This window comes from Hylobates moloch, unplaced genomic scaffold, assembly GCF_009828535.3.
Source record: "Hylobates moloch isolate HMO894 unplaced genomic scaffold, HMol_V3 SCAFFOLD_5, whole genome shotgun sequence".
Taxonomy (NCBI): Eukaryota; Metazoa; Chordata; class Mammalia; order Primates; family Hylobatidae; genus Hylobates; species Hylobates moloch.
This window is the reverse complement of record NW_026652280.1, coordinates 130,148,072-130,163,441: the sequence shown is the minus strand read 5'-3', so window position 1 is coordinate 130,163,441 and position 15,370 is coordinate 130,148,072. Positions and strand designations below refer to the sequence as shown.

Here is a 15,370-nt window from a genome sequence, read left to right as displayed (position 1 = left end):
CAGTAAAATAAGCTGTATATAAGTCACCAGTGGGGGGCAGAAGGCAGTGACATTAAAAATTTTCACTTAAACTTGATTTGTTTCAAAGTCCTGCTTGCTCCTTTGATGGAAAAAAAAAAATCATAACTAAGTGGGGGAAAGGTCTCACTTTGTATTCCAAACAATATTGTTTTAAAGTTGTAATTAGACATCCTCGCTGGTGCAGACAGAGATCTTCTCCCTGGAAAAAGGATCCCTACTGCCCTTTCCTTTGATAGAAATTTTATCCTCACAGGGGCTTTACTGAAAACTGTGAGAAAAACCTCTTCGTGCCCACCGCTTTGTAAGTCACCCCAGCAGTGGATTCACGAAGCTGTCCGCACAAAGGAGGAATCCCACCTTAAAGAGAGGGATGAAAGCACTGAGGGCAATATTGGAATATGGCTGGGCATTGTTTTAGACAGAGAGTAAGGGGAATGGAACTCTTTGGTCCCACTCTCTTGATACCCTTTTCATTATGATCAAAATATCAAAGTACAAACTCTTGCCCAAAGAGGGGAGAAATCTCTAATTTTGACAGATCTATAATAATAATGATGAGTTTGCATCAAACTCTCCAGATAATCAAAAGTTACTCCTTATTGTAGCCTGGTGTATAACACCGAGGCTTTGGCAACAAGCAGCTCAGGGTTGAAGCCCAACTCTGCCCTTCACTGTCTGTATGATTCAAGATATGTCATTTACTTCTCTGAAGGCCAGTTTCCTTATCTATAAAATAGAGATAATAATAAGTCTTATTTCACAGTGTTGTTATGAGGATTAAATGAGATAGTTTGATAGAGTGGTTGGTACAGGGAAAAAATGTTTTCAGTGTGAGTTATTCTCACTCCCCTATAAATCCATAAGGGCAGTAGTTGTGGCTATACTGTTCGTCACTGTAATCCCAGCATAGACTCTGGTTTCATAAATACTTTTGGAATAAAGAAAAGAAGGAAGAAAGAAAGAAGAAAGAAAAGAAGGAAGGAAGGACAGATTTGAAAAAGCAACTAATTCCAAGGCAAAAAAGTGACAAGTGTTCAGAAATCATAGGTTGTCTTAGACTCTGGTATGTAAAAATAATATATAAAAACATATGTCTTGCTCCCAAAAAGTCTTTTGCAGGTCCAAGCAGTGAGTCGGGATCTGTCCAAATTCCATCTGGTGGCACTGGCCTCCCAACATGAGTCTTCCAAGGTAACTACAACAAGAGAAAGGAGTTCTGGAGAGCCGTGCCCAGGGAGTGACTGTATCATCCCTGTTCGGGTCCATTGGCTAGAACCCATCACATGACTTACCCAGCCGCGGGGCAGTGGGAGATGGAGCGTGCCATGCTCCGAGGGACAACAAGAGGGCCAAACACAGGGGAGCACTAGCAATGTCTACAGCAGCCAGTGTCCCGGCATCCAAGTCTAAGGACAGGCAGTTGGCAAAGGGTGTATAGGAAAACATTCTAAAAAGACACAACAAAAATAAATACATTAAATAATCTTTTTTTTCTTTACAACGTCGTGGGATTTTCATCTGGTGTCTGATCTTTTCAGGTGTATAAGAGAACTCTCAAGGAAGTATACTACAGTGCAAACTGAGTTAAACCTTTTATTCTCTCTCTTTCTCTTTCTCTCTCTCTCAGACGCAGGCAAACACACATATGACAAAACACACAATGTCTATTTTTTCTGTTCAGGCAGAAGTCCTCTCCATCCACGATGACCCAGACCCTAGGAGGAGAAAGAGAGGAAAGATGCAAATGTTTGTTGATATCTAATTATTGAGAAGCATCAAGAGATATTAGTAATGGGTGGATATATATCTCTGGAATGTTAACTGTCCTGAAAAAAAGCCTTAATTTTCATTCCACTGGATAAACAAAGCATGGCAGCTTGGACTTTGAACTACCAATTGACTTGGACCAGATCTGTACATCTAGGACAATTAAATTACGGCAGAGTTATTCCTTTTGGTAACCTAAACACTCAATGGAGGTAGCTGCACAATTAATTCACTAAAATATTTCAGTATCCAAATCTGGCCAGAACAACCCAGAGGTAATTTGCTCACAGTACATCTCGACAATGTTACCTAACTTGAGCTTGTAGGATTCTTGGACTAGAACTATTTCTTTTTTGGGTCGTAAATTTCTGTGCAGTTTGTCACAACTTTTAGTGCCTTAGAATTAAGTTACTATAGTTTAATGCCACGTAAAGTGTTTTAGTTAGCTTCACTATGGTGAAAAATCAACTTCCAAAGTCTCAGCAACTTACAACAACAGACACGTTACATAGTGGCAGCTGTAGTCAACTGCTGTGGCTTTGTTTAATCTTTTCTTTCCAGGACTGAGATTAAAGTCAGGGTTGTGTTTCAGATTAGGAGCAGCTCCTTTTTGAGATATGCTATTCTCAAGAAGAGAGAAAAAAGTAAGAATGTTGCTAGAAACACACAGTGCCTCTCAGATGTAGCATGAGTCATGTCCACTCACAGGTCATTGGCTAAAATTAGTCACATGGCCAAGAATAGAGAAATATACATATTCCCTTCCCTCAGGACACACTGCAAGGTACATGGCCACAGGCAGGAAGTATAATTCTCATATAGGAAAAGGAGGGAATATTTGTAACAATACAATCTCCCAAAATACTGAATCTTTCTCATCTTAATACCCCTAGGGCCTAGCACAGGTGTCCAATGAATATTTATTAAATGCATTGAATATTCATTGTATTGAACGAATATATCATTTCAGCATAAGTCAGTCATCTGAAAGAACAAGTATTTTATCATTATGTCTGTCACCACTATTATCATCAAATGGTATTTTTTAATTAGCCATGTATACCTAGTACTTATCTGAGCATTCTACAGGTAACAATAGATTTTATTGATTACTTTTAGTAGTATAGCAATCTAAAGAGAAAAATAATGGCAAATAATTCTTAAAAAGACATTAGCATACATTTTCATTAACACAAACTCACAATTTTCTTTTTGAAAATACTGTTGATAATGCCAATCAAATCCTGATAAAAGTAGAATTTGTTTTTCTAAAACTTGACTTTGGTATTTAAAATTGTATTTCTTCTGCTAGAAACATTTTGGAGGAATGCCAGAAATAATGGGTGAAGATATGAATGATTCTTCTCCACAATGGATGCAGAAGTTAAAAGTCATCTCAAATTTTTTGATTCTGAAGGCAGCCACTGAAATAGTTACAGATTGAAGTACAAAATGACAATTGCGTGCTCAGGCTGGATGAACTCAAAATATAATAAAACTTTGGGATACATTTGAACAGGGGCTGGTTATGCTGCTTTTGGATAAGCATTGAGGCAAAATGAAATTCTGAGACTCTGCCAGCCCCCTCTTAAGAATCTGGGTATAGAGGCTACGCTACAGCACATCCTCTATCACAGAAATCACTCATTTTAATTTGCATCCATTTCAGGAGTTGGTCACGGGCAAATTCACACATCCAGAAACTAGCTTTTCCTCAAAGATACCAGTATACTACACGTTACATTACAAGAATCAGGACTAATACCTTTATCCTGTGAAACAATGCAGTCCCCTCCTAATTGCAACTGGAAATTGTACCAAAGTTATCATTTGTGCTCAGTGAGTTTGCGAATTAATTCATTATGCTGTTAAAATCCCAGCGTCTCTTATCACCTGCCGCTTTAAACACTCTGGTTGCATTAACAGCGCTGCCCCGTCAGCTGCCAACTGCAGGAGCTGGAGGCAGCTAAGAAGTGAATCCTTGAACTGAGAAATTCCACCTAGGGGAGGAGACGCAGCTTTGACTTGCAAACAGGGCCCAGGAATCCAGCAGAGCTATCTGGAGAACCACCTGAATCATCGATCCATAAAACCATCATGAAAGTCAATGTCTCCTCCAGCACAGATCAGAGTCAGGCTTAGATAAAATGCTGTCGGTAATGATAACCCTGTTCTCTGACCGTGGACAAGACTAAGGGATCAGTTGTGCCTTATTTTGAGGAAACCTTGTGCAAATACTAACTTGAAAATAATAGTCAGAAAAGCCACGCACCCCTTGTTCTGAAATCGTTTTCTACATATATGTGACTTGTACATTTAAAGGTTGATGTTACCTTTGAGGAAATAAGCCAGTATTGCTGATTAAAATAATATTTATTTTCTACAGTGCCACCATAAGCCTCCTACATTTGCCTGGCTGCCAACCTATAATTAATTTGCTAGTGTGCACTGCCTGTCCTGAGATTTCCACAGAGCCACACTAGTATTTCTCATTAAAATGAATCCTGAAGGCACTTTGTTATTGTTTAGTCTCAGAGAAATATTGACAGTGGCTTTCTTTTTCCATCAACATCATTGTTTTATAAACACTAAACGCAAAATAATTTTTTGCACACCTTTGAAGTATTCCTTATCAATAATTCATTCCAAATCAGAAAGGAGCAAAATAGCTGGGTGGCCGAAACTGTAGCAATGCTAGGAAAATCACATCTGCTTTTAAATCGTCATATTATTGAGTTAAAGCTTCATTGAAGGCACAGTAACATCCACAAGCCCGTTGGTTTCTCTTTGTGCTCAATTCAGCTGTGCCTTTTAAGTCAGCTTTAGGGGATTATTTCACCAGTATTCCACATGACAGCACGAGGGCGTGGGCACTCTTGCCTCCATTTTTGTTTAAGATGCCTCCTGAAAGAGCAGAGCACCTGTGTCGTGTTCTGCCTCTGCCTCATATCGTGGATAATTATCTCTTAATATTGAGGTTTGGTTTGCCTGATTTTTATACTATGCCCACCAGGAAGGAATTACTCATACTCTCTGATATTCAATGCAGAGTCAAATCTATTACCACTACTAAATAAATGTTAAATAATAAGAATCATATGGTGCTGCTATGAAGACTATCTGTTTCAGGAAAGAAGAATAAAATTGAAACCTATTACACATGTGCCAACAATATCCTCTACAGGATTCAGATATAAAATATCAGACTCTCCATTTTACTTTTAGTGTTGGATGAAAAGGCCATGCTATTTAATTATTCCAACCATAGGTTAAAGAAAACAGCCATTAGCTCTTTTGTTAAAACATTCTTCTACTGTCCTCATTGATTTGAAAGTTAATAATGCCAGTGGTTTTCTATGTCACGGCATTGAGTTTTAAAATTACTGAACCTTATTCCTGAAGTCTAAAGTGATGGTAAACCATTACAGAGAGTGCATATCACAAACTAAGATATATCTTCTTGACACTGTTAGGCATGTTAGAGCTAATGTTATTTTAGAAACTATAAAAAGGGAAATAAAAATGATGGCTAAGGAATCCTGCTTATAAACTAAACCTGAACGGTTATCTTTTGGCACACTCAGAAACCCATTTAAACTTTCTCTGGAGATTAAATGAACACCCTTCTGTATGTCTACTCACTACCCAAAAGCAATGAACTCTTATTTAACCTGAGATAAATCTCTAATGTCACTTTATCCTCTCATCCACAACAAAACATAGCATTGTGCAAAATTAGTTATTGAATTAAAAATACCAATCATATTCTTATAATTTGATTTCTTGACTTCAACAAAATCTCTTACTGACAGAGATTTTAGAAACTGACAGCCAAAGAAAACTGAAGCCAGATCAACCTTTCACAAGTAAAGCTATAAATGAAAGCTCATCTCCTCAACCGTTTATTTAGTTCCGGGTTCTCAGCAATGGCGGATGGTACTTGGGATATACCTAATACTAGGTTTAAGAAAAGCAAGGTTTTATTCTATTTCATCATGTATAGAAACAAAAAACTGTAGGGTGCTGTGGTGTGTGCCTGTAGTTCCAGCAACTGAAGAGGCTGAACCAGAAGGATTGCTTGAGTCCAGGAGTTTAGCACACTAAGACTCTAGTGCACACCAGGACTCTAGTGCACTAAGCCAATTGGGTGTCCACACTAAGTGTGGCATCAGTATGGTGACCGAGGAGCAGGGGACCACAGTTTGCCTAAGGAGAGGTGAACAGGCCCAGGTCAGAAACCAAGCGGGCCAAAACTCCCATGCTGATTAGTAGTGGGATCAGGCCTGTGAACAGCCACTGGGCTCCAGCCTGGGCAACATAGCGAGACTCTGTCTCCAGAAAGAAAGAAAGAAACATCAAAAACTCAGCCAAAGATTTCACAAACTGAGAAATATGAATAGATTAAAACTGTGTATTATATTAACTCAAGAATAAGAGATCGGCTGGGTGCAGTGGCTCATGCCTGTAATCCCAGCACTTCGGGAGGCTAAGGCAGGCGGATCATGACGTCAGGAGTTCGAGGCCAGCTTGACCAACATGGTGAAACCCCGTCTGTACTAAAAATATAAAAATTAGCCGTGCGTTGGTGATGCATGCCTATAATCCCAGCTACTCGGGAGGCTGAGGCAGGAGAATTGCTTGAACCCTGGAGGCAGAGGTTGCAGTGAGCCGAGATCATGCCACTGCACTCCAGTCTGGGTGACAGAGCGAGACTCCATCTCATTAAAAAAAAAAAAAAAGAATAAGAGACTAATGGTGATCAATCATAAATGGTCTACAAAGTAAGCTAAGACTAATACATCTCATTTTTTTTTTTGATGAGATAACATTCTGGCATAGAAAGACATATATTGATCAAATTCTCTCACAATATCCTCAAAGATAATAATGTATTAAATAATTATTAGCCATTCATAATTATTAGCTAATAATTACTAGCCATTCATAATTATTAGCTAATATTATTGGTTATTAATAATAAAGACTATTCATTGAATATTTACCATGTCAGGTACTATTCTAGAGGAAATTTTATATATGTTATATATGGATTTGTTTGTGTATATATGCATATAAATTATATATGTTATATATGTATGTGTTTGTGTATATATGCATATAAAATCTCAGTATGTTCAATAATCGTTTGAGATTGGTATTACTATCCCAATTTTTTAGTGAAGGAAATAAAGCTGAAAAATATTTTATAACAGCTGGGTGCAGTGGCTCATACCTGTAGTCCCAGCACTGTGGGACTCTGCTTAGGGGCCGAGGCTCCCCCTTGCCCATGTGGTGAGGTGGAGGGGTGTACTTCCCTTCCTTTATCAGCTTATCCCACTGCTTCCTGATGGTACTCAGATGTCTCATCATTTCAAAGTATACACTCTATGAAATAATCATATTCTATTTTGCACTCTTTCTCTGCCCAAATACCACCAATTCCATGTGCACATTCTATCCATTCTTTTTCAAAAGGATGGCAGCGAGCAGGAATCTTGTAGGGCTGTTCAGCACTTTGGATTGTCAACCACCGATCTATGTTAAGGCCAGACCTTTTCTGCACGTCCAAGAAAGGCATGGCGTTCTGATGCTCGTGCCCTTGTCTCTTCTCTGGCTGCTGCTTCAGGACGATTCTACTTTTCAAATTTTTATATGACACAAACCTGAAAAGAATAGTTCACTAATATGTTAGATTGCTAAATCCATTTTGACAAAGAGCTCAACACACAGGAATAATGTACCCCAATTAGATACATTTAATATAGACAAGCCTAAAGGGGATGACTTACTCTAATCTTGGTTTCAGTAAGAAAAAAAAATTTACAGATTTTAGTTGACCACAGACAGCACAATAATGCTGCCCCCAAATTAATGATCAGGTGCCTTATTACCCAGATGGAGGAAAACAGTTCTCTCATTGAACTTTGTAACTGTCAGGTAATATCTACAACATGAAAAGTCTCCAGACCTTGAGACAGCTTGTGAGGGTGGGCCTCTTGGAGAGGGCTTGGAGAGGGGCCTCTTGCAGTTTTCATCTGGGTTAGAACATAGCAGGTTCAGCTGGGGAAGTTTTCTGAAAGTACCCAGGCCAGGACAGCCTCCTTCTGATAGCCTCCATCCACCCTGGATAGTGCCATACCTATCTGATATGATAGATCTGTTCAGAGGCATCAGCTGATGTATTTTAAAAATGCTTCCCCAGGGATTCTAGTACATTACTATATACTTTGCATCTCATACTCCCCCAAATGTTTCCCAATATCCCAAGTAAAAGCCATTTATCTACCAAGGCTACAAAGTAGAAACAGATACTAAAAATTACATAGTGGGAGAAAAATGTGAATTTATCTTTGTATACAGTGACCAGAATTGAGCAACATATTAGCTTCAATATCTTGGCATAAAATCAATAATTGAGAAACCAGGGTTTAAACATTGTAATAAAATGTTTAAATGCTTAAAAGCTAGGATTTTTAGAGCTAGACAGATTGAGAGATCTTTTTTTTTTTTTTACTTTCTGCATTGTTCTTTGTCAGTTTTTTGTTTTGTTTTGTTTTTTGTTTTTGTTTGGTTGGTTGGTTGAGACAGGGTCTCGCTCTGTTGCCCAGGCTGGAGTGCAGTGGCACAATCATGGCTTACTGCAGCCTCAACCTCCTGGGCTTAAGCAATCCTCCTACCTCAGCCTCCCACGCAGTTGGGACTTCAGGTGCACATCACCATGCCCAACTAATTTTTGTATTTTTAGCAGAGACGAGGTTTTGCCATCTTGAAACCAGGCTAGTCTCAAACTCCTGGGCTCAAGTGATCTGCACACTAGGATTACAAGTATGAGCCACCGCACCCAGCCCCTTTACAAGGATTTTAACCTTGGTTAGCTTAGTAACCTCAGTGACCTCAGCCTCTCCAAACCTCAGGTTTCTCATCTGCAAAATGGGACAGTAATCATTCCTCAACTTGAATCGCAGCTTCATCACTTCTAGCTATACAGCCTTGGGTAGATGCTTAACCTCTCTGTGTCTTAATTTATTCATCTGCAAAATGGCACAACAATAGTATCTACTTCATAAGGCTATAGAGAGGAATAAATGAGTTAATATATGCAAAATAATTAAACCATGTATGGCTTACAGTTAACCTTCAACAAATCACAGCTATTATTTACCCACTCTTCACAATGGAGATTATATAACCTGCCCTATCTATTTTATAGGACTCTTAGAAGAATCATATAATGTGGTGAATGAAGAATTATTTTCCAAATTGAAACTCCAACTGAATATTAGCTAGTATTTGTATCAGGCATAAATTCACAAAGCTTTTGTATAAACTTAGAATTTAATATTTCTAGTTTGTGTAGTTAGCTCATTTACCAAGCATGTTTGGGCACTTGCAATGAATTCCAAAATGATTTGATAAAAATTTTACATATGTATTGCAAATACATACTAAGACTTTTATATTTTCAGAAAACTTCAGGAACAAATCAAAAGTTGTAAATTTTGAAACAGTTTTTTTAATGACCTCCCTTTCAGGGCTTCAACGTTGAAAGCAAACAACTGATTCTGATTTTGTTTCTGTTTTCCTGATCATACCTAAAATGGTTTTTAATTGACTTTACTTACTAACCTTAGAAAAACGAAATCATTGGTGCACAGAAAGTAACACCTCTGAGATTCCAAAACCACTGCCAGCAGAGATCTTTTGCTAGCCATCATTACCTGAAACGTCTTCTAAAACATGACTTTGAGTTGCACTTTTAAAACCAATCTTGCTATGTCTTTTTTTTTTTTTTTTTTTTCGAGACGGAGTCTCGCTCTGTCACCCAGGCTGGAGTGCAGTGGTGCAATCTCGGCTCACTGCAAGCTCCGCCTCCTGGGTTCACGCCATTCTCCTGCCTCAGCCTCTCCGAGTAGCTGGGACTACAGGCGCCCGCCACCACGCCCGGCTAATTTTTTGTATTTTTTTTAGTAGAGACGGGGTTTCACCGTGGTCTCGATCTCCTGACCTCGTGATCCGCCCGCCTCGGCCTCCCAAAGTGCTGGGATTACAAGCGTGAGCCACCACGCCCGGCCAACTGTAGAAGCTTGCTATGTTTTAAGCTTCTACAATGAATTTCTCTGTGTTTGCTGTTTAATAAACAGTATTTTGAATTCATGTTTGAATTCCCTTTAGAATTTCAACAAAAAACCAACTACATTAGTTGGTTGGTTGTTTTGCTTTCTCTTCTTCTGTTTCACATACACAGTTCAAAAGCCAAAATTCCACCAATACAACTAAAATTCATGTGGGCTAATATTATCAAATTATTATACATATAGAATGGCTTTTCTAAACTTAGCAAAAAAAGGAAGTCTTGTATCAAATCATCTTTAAAGGACTTGTTTTCATTTTTTGTCATAGTACCCAACCAATGAAAAGTCATGCTGTTGCAAAATTTATTGGATTTACTGAACTGTGTCTTCAAAGAAAAGGTTGCTTTATGAAGGAAAGGAACTAGCTTTTCTTTTTCCTGATCAGAAGATTATCTAGTTTGAAGTGAACTGTTATCTCAAAATAAATGAGAAGCAGCAATATAAGCTAAGTGAAAACCCAGGAGACAATGCTTGCTTTGAACTGAAAGTGGAGGCAGCATTATACAATGTGTAAATGCCTGGCAAGACCATCAGACACGGGTCTCTTTCAGCGCAATGAAGCATGGTAAATTCACACCCTATTTGATAACCACCAAAGCCTCAAAAAAGGAAATTTGTTTTCAGATGCTCCGGGGTGTCAATGATGCCCTTAATTTCACAGAAACCAAAAAAAAAAAAAAAAAAAAAAGCTATGAGACAAAACTTTTTTGTTGTCTGTCAGTTGTACAAGTCCAGTTACATTGCTCAAAATTATCTCCTAGTAGATTACAAATAATAATAACCAACTGGTCATTGGGAAAGGAAGTAGGTATTTAAAGACCCCTTAAGTGGACAATTTAAAGCAAAGAGCAATCATAAAGACTCATAAAGACAAAAGGCTCATAAATTTTTTTTTAACCACAGAAGGTAGGTATTTGAAACATTTAGTCTACTTTTTAAACAATTTTCACATAGTCACTCTCGGGTCACCTATTGCTAGAAAATGAAGGTTTAGACTACCTTAGATTAAAGACGGATTGTGTCATTTAGATTTGCCAACCCTTTACTACGGTAAGAATAAGACTAGTTATTCTTGAAAAGGAAGGAAAAGAAGAGAAAAATCATAGCTACTCCAAATCCATATATCCTGCTTCTTCCTATAGCCATTATAAGAGCCAGCCTTTTAAACTGCTGAAGTTATCCTCAAAAGTTAGATCATGTGGCTTTACCAAAAAAAAAAGTCTTTAAAATTGTCTTTTTCTCTTATAAAGGCAAAATGCCCATTGAAAAAAGAATCCTATGGCTCCATTCCCCCCCAAAAAAGGAGATAGTATCCTGAATGCAGAATATATCCACTCCAAAGCTTAAACTGGAATAACTTTGAAATTTTCCCCAAATAACTTTTCAAAGAAAGAAGAAAAGCTAGAATTACATATACACTCCTCAGTAAACAAGAGAATAATCTTTCTGCTGAAGGTAAAAATACTCTGTGATTGGGTCCAATTTAAACTTGGACTTCCAACAACATTTTGCCTCCAGGATATAATGTTAAAATGGAAAGAATGCCAATTTAAGACATCAACATTTAATTCTCATTACCAAAATTATAATCATAGGAGGGACAGCTTCTAAAATTAGAACCCAAAATAACTATTGAGCTGAACTCATCTTCAAAGGCAGTACTAAGCATTTAATTAGGCTATTTCTGCAAGGAAAGAGCTGGTAAATCAATATAATCTAAGAAGCTTTTGGCCAGGGCAAGGGAAGAGTGATCACAATTGCTTGCCACATGTTTACTCTTCAGGCCTTTTTTTGGGGAAGTTCCACTAAAGAACAATACAATCATAGGGGAAGGAGCAGAGAGAATTTTTTTAATGGAAAAATTCTGGCTTCAGGACACTATTTTATGTATTGAAGATATATAAACCTTCTTTGGAAATTCTCCCTAACAATATAGTTTGAGCTTCATACCTTTGATAAATGGCTGTTTTTTTCTCCAACCTATTAAACAGAGAGAACAGGATGACCTGAACATTCATGGTTTTAAAGTACGGCACGTGAATCTGTGAAAGTTAGCAGCTTTTCTGATTTGATTCACTATAGCACAAAGAGGAACTGGCTTACATTGCAACCAGAGGAAAATATTTTTAACTTTAAATAACTCACTTAGCTTTGTCTCATTTTTACTGTTTGTAAAACAAAAGAGTTAGGTTTAATATTTGCTAATCTTGGCGGGGCGTGATGGCTCACGCCTGTAATCCCAACACTTTGGGAGGCCAAGACAGGCAGATCACGAGGTCAGGAGATTGATACCATCCTGGCTAACACAGTGAAACCCCGTCTCTACTAAAAATACAAAAAAATTAGCTGGGCGTGGTGGCAGGCGCCTGTAGTCCCAGCTACTCAGGAGGCTGAGGCAGGAGAATGGCATGAACCCGGGAGGCGAAGCTTGCAGTGAGCCGAGATTGCGCCACTGAACTCCAGCCTGGGAGACAGAGCGAGACTTCGACTCAAAAAAAAAAAAAAATTTTGCTAATCTTGTTTGCTCATACGAGTTTGGCTTATATATATGATATATATCATATATGTGTGTATTATATAAAGCAAATATATAGATAGATAAAGAAAAAATTATTCTGACACTTATTAAAACAGTAAGAAAGACTTTATTCAAGGCTATTGCAATAGGTGTCAAGACTATTACAGCAGAGGTGAGAGATCAGACTCAACTCACTGATTGTATAGCAAAAACAAATGGAAATTTATAGCCATCAATCAAAATAAGGAGGTTAATGAATGAAAAGTTACTAAGAGGAGATATGAAGAGTAGGGGTGATTTTTTGCCACACCAACCTAACAGGATTTTTGCTGAAGGCAGATCGGGGTGATCAGATATTAAGAATTTGATCAGATTTTAGCCTGGGAAATTCTCCCTAACCTGACTCAGCAGGATTCTTGCTACAAGTGAGCTATGCAGACCCAACAAAAACAGGGACCAAGGTCAACACCTAGTAGAGAAGAGGGCTCAGAGGAGCATGACTAAAGTTTGGTCAGGGAGAGAGTCTTTGTCAGTTCTTCTTGTTCAAAGAAAGAAGAGACATTTTTGTTTCCTCTGAACAATATAAATTTAATCTATACTTTTTTTTTTTTTTTTTTTGAGACAGAGTCTCACTCTGTCACCCAGGCTGGAGTACAGTGGCCCGATCTCGGCTCACTGCAAACTCCACCTCCCGGGTTCATGCCATTCTCCTGCCTCAGCCTCCTGAGTAGCTGGGACTACAGGTGCCTGCCACCACGCCAGGCTAATTTTTTGTATTTTTAGTAGAGACGGGGTTTCACCGTGTTATTCAGGATGGTCTCAATCTCCTGACCTCGTGATCCTCCCACCTCGGCCTCCCAAAGTGCTGGGATTACAGGCGTGAGCCACTGCGCCCGGCCTATACTTCTTTTGTTCATTAAGCACCAGCTAAACCATCTGTTGGGACTTGGTAGTAAAGAATATTTGCTGGATAGCACAAACCATCAGACACTTAATGAGGAGAAATTCTATGAAAATAAAAAGAAAAAACAAGATTAGTGGCTGGAGCAGTCTACAAGCTCAGTTTCTAAGTCCATAGTGCAACCAGTCAAAAATATTTCTAGATGTTGGGCTTTAGATGGTAAAGTGAGGACAGAAGTGACGATCCAGCAGATTTCCTGGTTTGAAGTTTGAACATCTTTGGTGGTACCATAGACATCAGTGTCATAGCCAGGGTTATATCCCAAGCAGAGCATGGGAGAGTCTAACTTCAGCTCACCAGGCTTTTTGGATAGTCCCAATAAGGATCTGAGCAGTCAGGTTTGGGTTCTGCCATAAGCCTTTCCGTGCATCTCTGAAACAGTTCCTTTTTATTGAAAACAAAGCATTCTGACCTGTAGCTGATTGCAAGCACTTTCAGGAAAGCATCAGACTAAAATAATAACTATCTATGATGACTTAGATAAGACTTGCAGTGGCCATAGTTAAAGAGTTTATGAGAGTTCATTTGACAAGGAAATTTGGTTATTTCTATAGCATACAACATTTCAGAATAATAACTGGCGTTGTGACTAATAAAATTGTACTGACTAGACATATGATAGACAGCTAGGTTATTGACAAGTTTCTAAGAACTATACAATTTCTAACATATTTGTATTAATATCATGTATCCACACAAATATGAATGGTTAACCTAGGGAAGAGTAAGAATCTCTTCTTATTTGACAACGTTTCTCAGGCAATTTAACATATACAATAAACCTCATTTTTTAAAAAATATTTCTCCTTTTGCAAGGTGAAAGAATAAATCCTTTGAGACTTTCCAGGGACCCTGTGTAAAAACTCAAAATTATTAGGATTTTATTTGAGGAAAGAAATATATCAAAAGTGTCAAAAGTCTTGAACCCTTGACTAAATAAGATCCTAAGTCACTGTGAGACAGTACTTAACTACCTATTTAACCAAAGTGACAATACAAGACTTCAAAAGTAACTATAGGAGGTAACACGATTGTAAAAATATCTTAGTTCTTTTATTTTATTTATTTTTATTTATTTATTTATTTATATTTATTTAGTTATTTAGTTATTTAGACAAGGTCTCTCACTGTCACCAGGCTAGAGTTCAGTGGCGTGATCTTGGCTCACTGCAACCTCCGCCTCCCGAGTTCAAGCAATTCTCCTGCTGCTGCCTCCCAAGTAACTGGGATTACAGGCACCCACCACTACACCTGGCTAATTTTGTATTGTTAGTAGAGATAGGGTTTCACCATGTTGGCCAGGCTGGTCTCGAACTCCTGACCTCAAGTGATCCGCCCTCCTCAGCCTCCCAAAGTGCTGGGATTACAGGCGTGAGCCACTGCGCCTGACCAATCTTAGCTCTTTTAAAAGTGAGAAACTTGGCCGGACGCCGTGGCTCACGCCTGTAATCCCAGCACTTTGGGAGGCTGAGGTGGGCGAATCATCTGAGGTCAGCCTGACCAACATGGTGAAACCCTGTCTCTACTAAAAATATAAAATTAGCCGGGTGTGGTGGTGCATGCCTGTAGTCCTAGCTACTCAGGAGGCTGAGGAAGGAGAATTGCTTGAATCCAAGAGGTGGAGGTTGTAGTGAGCCAAGATTGCGCCATTGCACTCCAGCCTGGGCCACAGAGCGAAACTCCCTCTCAGAAAAAAAAAAAAGGCAGGTTGCCCCGATCTGCCTTCAGAAAAAATCCTGTTAGATTAGTGTAGCAAAAAATCCCCCCTACCCTTCATATCTCCTCTTAGTAACTTTTCATTCATTGACCTCCTTATTTTGATTGATGGCTATAAATTTCCATTTGTTTATGCTATACAATCAGACACTTTGTTCTCTTAAATAGTCAAGGGCATGATAAAAGTTAACAAAAAACACAAGAAATTATTCAGATAAGGCACAAAATGTTTGTTTCCTAGGTAGATTACTCAAA

General features: G+C 38.6%; 1 pseudogene; it reads right to left on the bottom strand.

Moving 5' to 3' along the window:
* Positions 1-268: 268 nt before the first annotated feature.
* LOC131383580 (NADH dehydrogenase [ubiquinone] iron-sulfur protein 5-like) lies at positions 269-7,366 on the bottom strand (annotated as a pseudogene).
* Positions 7,367-15,370: the final 8,004 nt, after the last annotated feature.